Consider the following 10,287-nt stretch of genomic DNA (forward strand, 5'->3'; position numbering starts at 1 on the left):
GTCATCTCTCTGGAGCATAAGGTCATTCTGCTGATAATGTCACTAATTCAGCCACTGCTAAAGAATTGAAACCACAGTTGAGAAAGGAAGAATATACAGGTGTAGGCTAGTTATAGAGTCAAATACATGAGCGATTGACTTGTACAGACTACATGCTTAAGTGACTAGACACTATTTACACAGGCAATGGGGGTGAGCGGGAAGACAAAACTTCCAATCATGTTCATTGACAGTGACAGAACCAGGCCTACCAGATCACTATGAATCTTCATAAAGCAAGAAGGGCATTGAAGTAGTAAGTAGATGTTAGTCCAACACCCGCCAGTTCTGTGCCTTTGGTCTAGCTGTCTGCTGTTTCTTCTCATACCATATGGTTTGGGCCTTAAGTTCAGGGGCTACAGGTGAGTTTGAGGATACTTTAAAGACATTCAGGAAAGTCTGTAAATGGAACTAGTGCTAGATATTATCAAGTAATTATTACTACTAATATTGAAAGTGTGTGAAAGTCCCTGTGGTTAAGTAAAATGAAGTATTTGTCAGGGATTGAATAGCAACCCTTTCCCACCCACCGAGAGATGTGTCACGGTGGTGGCTAGGCTGTGATTCCCAACAAGTATTCTGTGGTTGTCCTCTGTTTGTTGTGTCCTAGGTCTTCGCCTCTGAGATGATTAAATGCGCAAAGGCCTGGAGTTAGAAAGACATGCTCAATGTGAAAGGACTGAAGAAAATAAGTGGACCTCGAGTTGCAACATTAAAAGGTTCTATCGGAAATAAATATTGAACAAAGCAAGCATCAAGAGGAGATGAGAGGAACACAGTCATTGTATCGAAAAAGAATTCATTGACAGCCAACTATTTCTTTCTCTCTTTTTCTCACTAATTCAAGTTATTTGTCTTGTACACTTTTCCAGTGAGTTGTTTTGTTAGTTAAGTGATGAGTCAGAATCCAGGAGAGAAGTAGACCAGTTCCGACCTTCCCAGGAAATGTGCCTTTTCGCCGGCGGTCTCTCCAGGCAGACATCCAGGACAAGGGGCAGAGACTCGTACACACAGATACCGCCGCTGGTTCATCTCCTTCTCCAGCAGTGGACCCCCAGGTAGTTCTGGTTGGGGAAGCGGCTATCAAAAGGGGCACTTGGGCAGTTCTAGATTTTGGTCTTGATGTCTTCTGCCATGGTGGTGACTCCTAAAGCCGCCCTGAAAATGCTGGCAGCTCAGGGTGACCTTCAGAACAAACGCCAGTGACAGACCACCACTATCCCACATTAATACCAATTACATAAAGATCTCGAAATGACTTAACATATTACAAAACCTAATGACTGCTGCAGTTATTTGTTCAAAAATGCTGTTTTTCATGCAAACTCTCATCCACTTTCCTAAAGCTGTGTTTCATATCCAGAGATTTCTTAAAATAACTGCACCTAGCTGGGAAAATTTCTTCAAAATTTTCTGTCTTGCCCTTCCTATCTTTGGCTCACATTCAAAGATTAGTTATCCCAATTCATTAGTATGTGTTTTAATTGGCCAGTTATTTTGAAAGAGAATAAAAACCCCACTTCCAGCCCTCTCATGTCTTCAGGTAAACCATCTTCTCTTTGTCCTGAGTAGAGGAGAGAAAGCCAACGCTCTCTGGTGATTTTTGTCTTGATGGTATAGTGGATTACACATTGACCTGCTAGCCCTAAGGTTACCGGTTTGAAACCATCAGCTGCTCCTTGGGAGAAAGATTAGTCGACTCATAAAGAGTTACAATCTTGGAAAGTCAAAAGGGTCGTTCTGCTCTGTCCTACAGGCTGCTATGAAGCCACTTGATGGCCATGACTAAGACTTGTCTTATCCCTCTGGGAAGTACTTCACTTTTCAAAATTATTGTTTTTCTTTCTTTATTTTTTCCCCAAATCATTTTATTGGAGGTTCATACAATCCATACATCCATCCATTGTGTCAAGCACATTTGTACATTTGTTGCCATGATCATTCTCAAAGCAATTTTTTCTACTTGAGCCCTTGGTATCAGCTCCTCATTTTCCCCTCCCTCCCCGCCACCCCTCTATGAACCCTTGATAATTTATAAATTATTATTTTGTCATGTCTTACACTGTCCGATGTCTCCCTTCACCCACTTTTCTGTTGTTCGGCCCCCAGGGAGGAGGTTATATGCAGATCCTTGTAATCAGTTCCCCTTCCTACCCCACCTTCGGTCCTGAGAGGTTCATCTGTCTTGTATTCCCTCTGTTTCCAGCTTTTATCTGTACCAGTGTACATCCTCTGGTCTAGCTGGATTCGTAAGGTAGAATTGGAATCATGATAGTGGAGGGGAGGAAGCATTAAAGAACTAGAGGAAAGTTGTATGTTTCCTCGTTGCTACACTGCACACTGACTGGCTCATCTCCTCCCCTAGACCCTTCTGTAAGGGAAAGTCTAATTGCCTACAGATGGGCTATGGGTCTCCATTCTGCACTCCCCCTCAGTCACAATGATATGATTTTTTTTTAATCTTTGATGCCTGATCCATGATCCCTTTGACACCTCATGATCACACAGGCTGGTGTGCTTCTTTCATGTCTTTAAGACCCCAGATACTATTATCTTTTGGTAGCCAGACACCATCAGCTTTCTTCACCACATTTGCTTATGCACCCATTTATCTTTAGTGATCATGTCGAGAAGGTGAGCATCATGGAATGCCAGGTTAATAGAACAAAGTGTTCTTGCATTGAAGGAGTACTTGAGTAGAGGCCCAATGTCCATCTGCTACCTTAATAATAAACCTAAAATATATGCACATAGATCTATTTCACCATCATCATATTTAAATATATTTACATATGTGCATGCCTGTATTTAGACCTCTATAAATGCCCTCTGCCTCCTAGTTCTTTCCTCTATTTCCTTTTCCTTTCCTCTTGTCCCACTATCATGCTCAGCCTTCATTTGGGTTTCAGTAATTCCTCTCGGTTACATTGCCCTTGATCAAGCCATACCAGAACTCTTACACCCTCCTCACCACTGATTTTGGATCACTTGTTGTTCCCTTGTCCCTGGGTTTGTTAACACCACTTCCTATCCCCCACCTCCCCCTCTCCCATGCCCCCCTGGAACCATGGGTCCCATTGTTTTCTCCTCCAGATTGTTTTTCCAGCCTATCTTATCTAGATAGACCTGCAGAGATAATAATATGCATAAAAACAAGATAGCAAAACAACAAAAGAAAAGAAAGCAACAACAAAAGCCTGTAAATGGTTCAAGGTGTGTTTGTTGACCTTTAGGAGTGTTTTCAGGTCTAGTCAGATGGGGTGCCATACCCTGGCCCCAAAGTCTATTTTTGGTATTCCCCAGGGACTTCCTTGCTCTGATCCTTTTGTTGTTCTGTTGATGCCCTTAGTGTTTTGCCTCGGTGTGGTGGGGTCAGATAGGGTGAAGTTCCCACACTGTGTCTCCAGTGTTGTCCCCTGTAGGGCTATGGGTCAGTGAGGGATGTCATGGCTCATAGTGGGGCCGACGACATTCAACTATTTCAAGGGATACCATATGATCAAGAACTGATGCTACCGAAGGAGGAAGTCCAAGCTGCACGGAAAGCATCCGTCAAAAAGCCAGGCTCCAGGAGTTGAAGGAATTCCTGTTGAAAGGTTCCAACAGGCGGAAGCACTGGAAGCGCTCACGCACCTGGTCCAGGGGTCAGCAAACTTTGGAGATGGAAGGGCCAGGCCTGTCCCTCACAATTTTAAAAGTATTATATATATATATATACATATATATATACATAACAAATAAAATCACCATTATCTGAATAATGTCCTTTGATTTTTTTTCGATTTTACATCAGAGTCACATGTTTGCACTGAAAGAACCAAATATGGCTCCAGAGTGTCCCAGTTTGCCAACCAAAAATTTGGAAAACAGCTCCCTGGCCAACTGAATAGTAGAGATCCATCTTTATACCTATTCCAAAGAAAGGCGACCCCAGAGAATGTGGACATTATCAAAGACTATCATTAAAAGCACTTGCAAGCAAAATTTTGCTGAAGGTCATCCAACAAGGGCCGCAAGCAGCACCTTGACAGGGAGCTGCCAAAATTCATGCTGGATTCCGACGAGGGCATGGCACAAGGTAGAGCCTGGCTGACATCAAAAGGCTCTTGACTAAAAGCATGAAATGCCATTTGTTTTATTTATGCCAAGGCAGTTGACTGTGAGGATCCTGGCCAACTATGTCACACTGAGACGACTGGGAAGCCCAGAGCTCTTTGCTGTGCTCATGTGGAATCTCATGAGCGAATAGGCAGTTGCATGAACAGAGCCAGGAAATGCTGCGTGGCTTCAAAACAGGAAAGGTGCGCATCGGGGTTGTATTCTGTCACCATACTTGCTGGATCAGATGAAGAAGAGGGTGGCACCAGAATTGGAGAAAGGCTTACTAAAAACCTGCAGATGACACATTTGTCATCTGACACAACTCTGCTTGCTGAGACCGAGGAGGACTTGAAGCACTTGCTGATGAAGATCAAGGATGGCAGCTTACAATATGGACTATAATTCAAGAATCACAGCTGGACGCAAAGATACCATCATGATAACGGGAGAAAATCTTAAAATTATAAAGGATTTTATCTTCTTGAATGAGAGCCTAGTGGTTACATGTTCGAAACCACCAGTCACTCTGAAGGAAAGAGATGGAGTTTTCTACTCCCCTCCCGCTCCCTTTGACACATGGAATCCCGGATAGATAACCCCCTCGGAAGCAGTAATGGGAGTAATGATCCTGTGAGGATACGGGAAGGGAGTAGGAGGAAGGGGGAACTGACAGCAATGATGGATATGCAACCCCGCTTGAAGGGGACAGATAGCAGAATTGTGGCTGAAGGGATATATTGGATGGTGTAAGATATGGAAAGCTAATAATATATAATTTATGAAGGGTTCATGAGGGTAGTAGGGTTGGGGAGGGAGGAAGTAAAGGAGCTGATATCAAGGGGCTCAAGTGGAAAGAAATGTTCTGAAAAAATGATGGTGGCAGCCTCTGTACACGTTCCTTGGGGTAATTGATCTATGGGTTGTTAGAATATGTGTAAGAGCCCCCAATAAAATGACCCATTTTAAGAAAAGAAAGAGTTACAGTCTCGGAAACCTTACAACGGGGTCACTGTGAGTTGGTGGCCATTCGACAGCAGTGAGTGAGTTCCTGAGTTCACACCGTGAGAGAATGCACGTCTGCTGGTTACAGCCATTCACGTGGGTCCCTCTGTAATAGCAGCAGCAGATGAGCAAGGCCATATGCATACATCAGCACCTGGGAACAGAATGACATGAGGTTTGGAACTGGCTGTAAAAAATACTTTGGAACACAAGGAGACTAGACCACTCAAGTAGAGGAAACCTTTACAGATATTGGACTTTGATGTCAAGCACGCGGGGGTTCACGATGCCACAATCTCACATTTGTCAAGGTTCCAAAATCAAGGGAAAGGGAAGAATAAATTCAGAAACAGCGGAGCAAGCCACGGAGGGTGACTCTTTTGTTGCAGAAAGTATCAGAGAAGGACCGTAACTTGAGGTGGGTTATGGGGTTAAGGGAGTATTTGTTTGTTTGTTTTTTAAATAATGGTTATTAGGGCATAGTTTATGCAACTAGGAAAGATCCAGTAGACAGGAAATTTTATAACTGATCAGGGAGTTTACGATTAACTTTACCCAAAGAATTCAACCATTGTCCTTGGTTCTTGAGCGATAAACTCCAAATCCTTCGACTTTCCCCAGATGGGTGTCTATGAAGCCTCTGGACTGGAGAGTTTATGTTAGCAGGGTGACCTCTGAGTGGGGGCTAGCCACGTTAGAAAGCACTCCCCTCTCCCGAGGTCTCAGCCCCACCTCGAGGGAGGGAAGCCGGAGATGGACTTCAATCACACGGTCCCTACATCACGGGACCGCAAGATAACAGTGCTGGACACCGAATGTCTGTGGGCTACCAGGTTGGTGAAGGACATCAGGGACTGGGGACATGTTCCTTTTTGAGGACATGCAAGGTCTGCATCCGGGACTTTGCTCTTCTTGCCTCTCCTTTTTTGCCGTAATTAACTGGGATCAGGCGATTGCCTGAGTCCTGTGCATGTGCTAATAAATCATGGCCCTGGAGTAGCGAGAGTCAGCGGGTCAGAAGCGTGGGCGCTGGGGGGATGGGGGCAAGCGTGCAGCTGGCTTCTGATTCTGGGGCCCACATGGAAAACTGGAAGGCGCCCTTGGCATGTGAGATCTGACTTTGCTCGGTTGGTTAGGGGCAGGGGAAGAAGTAGTGCACACAGGTTCCTGTCAGCACAGAATTGAACAGAGCTGGATGGACCGGTTCTACCTGTTGATGGAAGAAAGCAAGGATAATTGCCTGTCAGTTTAGCCAGAGGGCACTGAATGTAGGTGCAAGTGGTTTGTGAGAGTGGGGAAACCCTCTCCCAGTGGATTCTGCACAAGCCCTTCAACTAGTTCATGGATAAATCCCATGCTTTTTCATACCCCCACCCTCAGCCCCAAACCTTTTCTTGCATCTCCTCTGTGAGATCCCGGTGGAGGGCCTGCGTTAGCTGAGGCAGGGATGTGCTGGGAGATCTGGGGGAGCAGGTGAGAACGGTTCCGCTGGGAGGGTGCAGGGAGAGAGACTCCAACAGGGAATGGTAGGCGGCATGGCAGGAACGAGTGGGTTGCGTTCAGGAATTTCAAGTAAGAATAGTCAGCCTAAAAGCCAAAAACAAAAAACAAAAACCAAGAAACAGAAAAAGGCCCTTGGTGGGATCAATGGTTTGTGCTCCACGGTTAACCTAAAGGCAGGCAGTTGGAGCCTCCCAGGGCACCGCAGAAGAAAGGCCTGGTAATTCCATAAAGATTACAGCCAAGAAAAACCCTGCGGGGCCCAGTTCTGCTCTAGCACACACCTGTGATAATGTGAGTTACAAGAGACTGGGAGGTCAGGGGTTTGGTCGTTTGGGTTGGATCATGAACACGAAGGGAAACCAGACAGCAGAGACCCTGCTGAACGCCATTCTTGCCAACTTTTGGAATTGCCAGATCTTAAGCTTGGCCAGTCTGGTGGGTGTGCTATGGTCACTGGTGGGGGGCTGAGGCTGAGCAGCATGGCATGTCGATTGCTCGCTGGTAACGTTTTCTGCTACACTGGCATGGTGTTTCTGAGCTGCAGCAGGGTTTGATTTTCACGGTGAAGTCTTCTGAAAACACTGCTAGATTTGCTTTGCTGCTATTTTGTTTCAGGTCTTGCCCAGGTTAGCAAATGTAGTGCCTTAAATTCTTGGCATTGTTCTCTAATGAGCTATTTAAACTCTGCTGTATTTGTAGCCATGCCCAGCTTCCCATCCCTTGGTTTCTGTTTTTGTTTAAGTGGGTGGAAAGGAAAATGTTTGGGGAAGGGCTTTTACGTAAACGTATGGAGATCGCTCCCTGAAGGTGCAAACGCTAACGGAAAGGCGGGTTGTTGGCACGCACCCAGAGATGCGGTGACAGCACCTGGCAGTCTGCTTCCCTAACGGTTATGACAGGCGAGAAAACCCTACGGAGCAGTGCTACTGTCGCGTGGGGTCATTCTTGGGCTTGACGGTACTAATAACAACCACATAGGCATATGATAAAAACGGGCATTTCGCCCACGTTCAGTGTGTAACTCGGTGCTATTAATTATGTACGCCCACCAGGCTGAGCAACCATGCCCAGGCACTCAGGCCTCCCGGGGCGACCCCACCCCCAGCCCCACCCCCGCCTGCCCCTTTCTGTCGTTTCAAGAAGAGAAGGCTTCTTTCCTAAGTTAGAGAGAAGCGAAAGATCCTAACAGAACCTGGAGGATAGACAGACGGACAGAGGGGTAGAGCGGTGGAGGGATCTGAAAGCAGGAACCTAATTTGGGGGTCTTGATTTGAAAAGCTGCTCCTTCCAAAACCCCGCCTTCTGCGGCAGCAAGTCCTGGAAGCGGACGACGAGATGCTGCGGATCGGATCGGGTCCCCAGCGCGCTCTGAGCGTGGCCCTGCCCCTCCACCCCGCGTGCAGGGCCGCTCCGAGGGCTCGGCTCGGCTCGGCTCGGCTCGGCTCGGCTCGGCTCGGCTCGGCTCGGCTCGGCTCGGCTCGGCTCGGCTCGGCTCGGCTCGGCTCGGCTCGGCTCGGCTCGGCTCGGCTCGGCTCGGCTCGGCTCGGCTCGGCTCGGCTCGGCTCGGCTCGGCTCGGCTCATCGCAGTGCCTGGAGGCTCCTCGAGGGGGCACGCGATCTCAGCATGAGCCCCGCGAGGCCCCGGCGAGGGCACGGGAAGGAGAGAGGGGGACCATCCGCGCCCCGCCCCGCACCCGACGGGTCCCCGAAACCACGCGTCCCCGTAGCAGGCGTCCAGTTACACCGACAAACCCCAGCCCCCCATTGGGCCCCGATGCTCCCAAGGTCACCAAGTAGAAGCGGCCCAGGGAGCAGCTGCGCCCTCGTGGGGGCATCCCAGCTCGGGCAGGGCAGCTGTGCCCACAGGTCAGGGGGTGCCCAGTTTGACTCTAAGGCCCACGGAGATGACCCCTAGCCCCAGTGTATACTTCCTTAGCCAGACGGTCTCCTGGGATGGTGCCGGGTGAGGGGGAGATAACACCTGGACAGGGCGACGGCTTCAAGCCCCCAGGGACGCTTCTCCCCAGAACCCCTTCACCAGGACCTTGGCTCCCGCCAGTGCAGTAGACAGGCCAGCGAGGCTCCCGTCTGGTCTCACTCCCAGCTGCTCACCGGAGACTTACCTGTGATGTGGAGTCCTCTGGGCCTGGTCGAGGGCCCTCCACCTCAGCTCTCCTCTGAGATCCCGTCTCCTCCTCTTTCCTCCTCCTGGCCCCGCGCTGCCCAACAAGGCAGCAGAAGGTCCTAGAAGGGGACCCCTGGCCCAGAGGGCGTCCTCATCGCCCATGCTCCACTGTAAGTGTCTGCTGCGATGGCCTTCGCTGTCTCTTCCTGCACACGCTGAGGTGCTCCTGGGCCTCAGGAATGTTCCCTTCAGGAACCAGGAGTCTGGGAGGGCTGAGAGGACTGGTGGGCCTGGAAGCACGACAGGCCCTTTGGTCTGGCCCTTCCCGCAGCATCCTTTGTATCCCAGCCTGTATCCTCAGAGAGCTACCGCCACACCAGCAGTTCCGCCACAGCTCCCTGGTTGCCCCAGGGTACCCCAGGACGTTTGAAGCAGATACACTGCTGCCTCTGCTCGGCGGCTTCCTGTCATCTCTGGGCCACTGCACTGGACCTGGAGGCCAAGGGCACACATGGTGGGGCCCTCCAGGAAGAGAGAGGCCTGTATACATGGAACATTCTTCCAGGAAAGAGACAGCTGGGTCCCAGGGCTCAGTCTGGGATGACAAACTGCCCCCGGGGTCTGTGAGAGCGGGCTGGCCTTACTGCTCTCGAGGGACTGCATACTTCTGGTTGACAGTGATTTGAGTCTGAGATAGGGCGATGGTCTCCACTGCTGCTAGTCCCCTGTGTGAGGACCAGGGGCCACCACCCACTGAGTCTTGCGTCCCCTCTTGGAGGTTCATCCATGCTCTGGACCCTGAACTTCAGCCATAAACAATCTCCATACAGAGCCCGGCTCTTAGAGACCTCGCCTCTGTGTTCTTTCAACCATTTGTTGGGGTTAGGTGCCTCGGAGCTGGGAACTCATCCGTAGTGACACTGTGTACAATGAACATGGGGAGGAAGCGCTGCTCTGTTGGCCGCCATTCTCACAGTGGTTGCTCTGTGTGAGCGAGGCCTTTCAGCCCATTGCTACGATAAGTGAGGGCCACATGGGCGCTGCACAGAAAGTGAGTTGACCATAGTGTTTTGATCCAAGTAGAAGAGGGCTTCAAAACGTTTGTGGGAAAATGGGATGAAAAGATAAGGAATTATCTTCCCACAAATAATTGAAGTCCCCTAGTGGGGAATAAACCAATCTCTCCCAACAGGCTCCTGAGACTTTCCAGGAGAAGGACCATGTTGGGACTCTTGTAGAGGAACATTGTCAGTGACGTGCTGATGAGCTACACACGTTCAGAGTCACATGGTCGGCCACCATCTCTGAGTGGGGACATTTGTTTCTTCAAACCAAAATAAATGCACAAACTCATTGCTATCAAGTTGATCTCAACCCATCGCCACTCCACAGGACCAAGTAGAACTGTCCTCTTGACAGTAAACCTTTATGGGAACAGAAAGCCTCATCTTTCCCCAGCAGAGTGGCTGGTGGGTTCAAACTGCTGACCTTGTGGTTAACAGTCCAAAGTGTGATCC

General features: G+C 49.1%; 1 pseudogene; it reads right to left on the minus strand.

The window, feature by feature from the left end:
* Positions 1–645: 645 nt before the first annotated feature.
* On the minus strand, positions 646–1,175 carry LOC142456188 (cytochrome c oxidase subunit 6B1-like; annotated as a pseudogene).
* Between the last annotated feature and the right edge of the window lie 9,112 nt (positions 1,176–10,287).

This window comes from Tenrec ecaudatus, chromosome 9 (genome assembly GCF_050624435.1).
Source record: "Tenrec ecaudatus isolate mTenEca1 chromosome 9, mTenEca1.hap1, whole genome shotgun sequence".
In the NCBI taxonomy this organism is placed as follows: domain Eukaryota; kingdom Metazoa; phylum Chordata; class Mammalia; order Afrosoricida; family Tenrecidae; genus Tenrec; species Tenrec ecaudatus.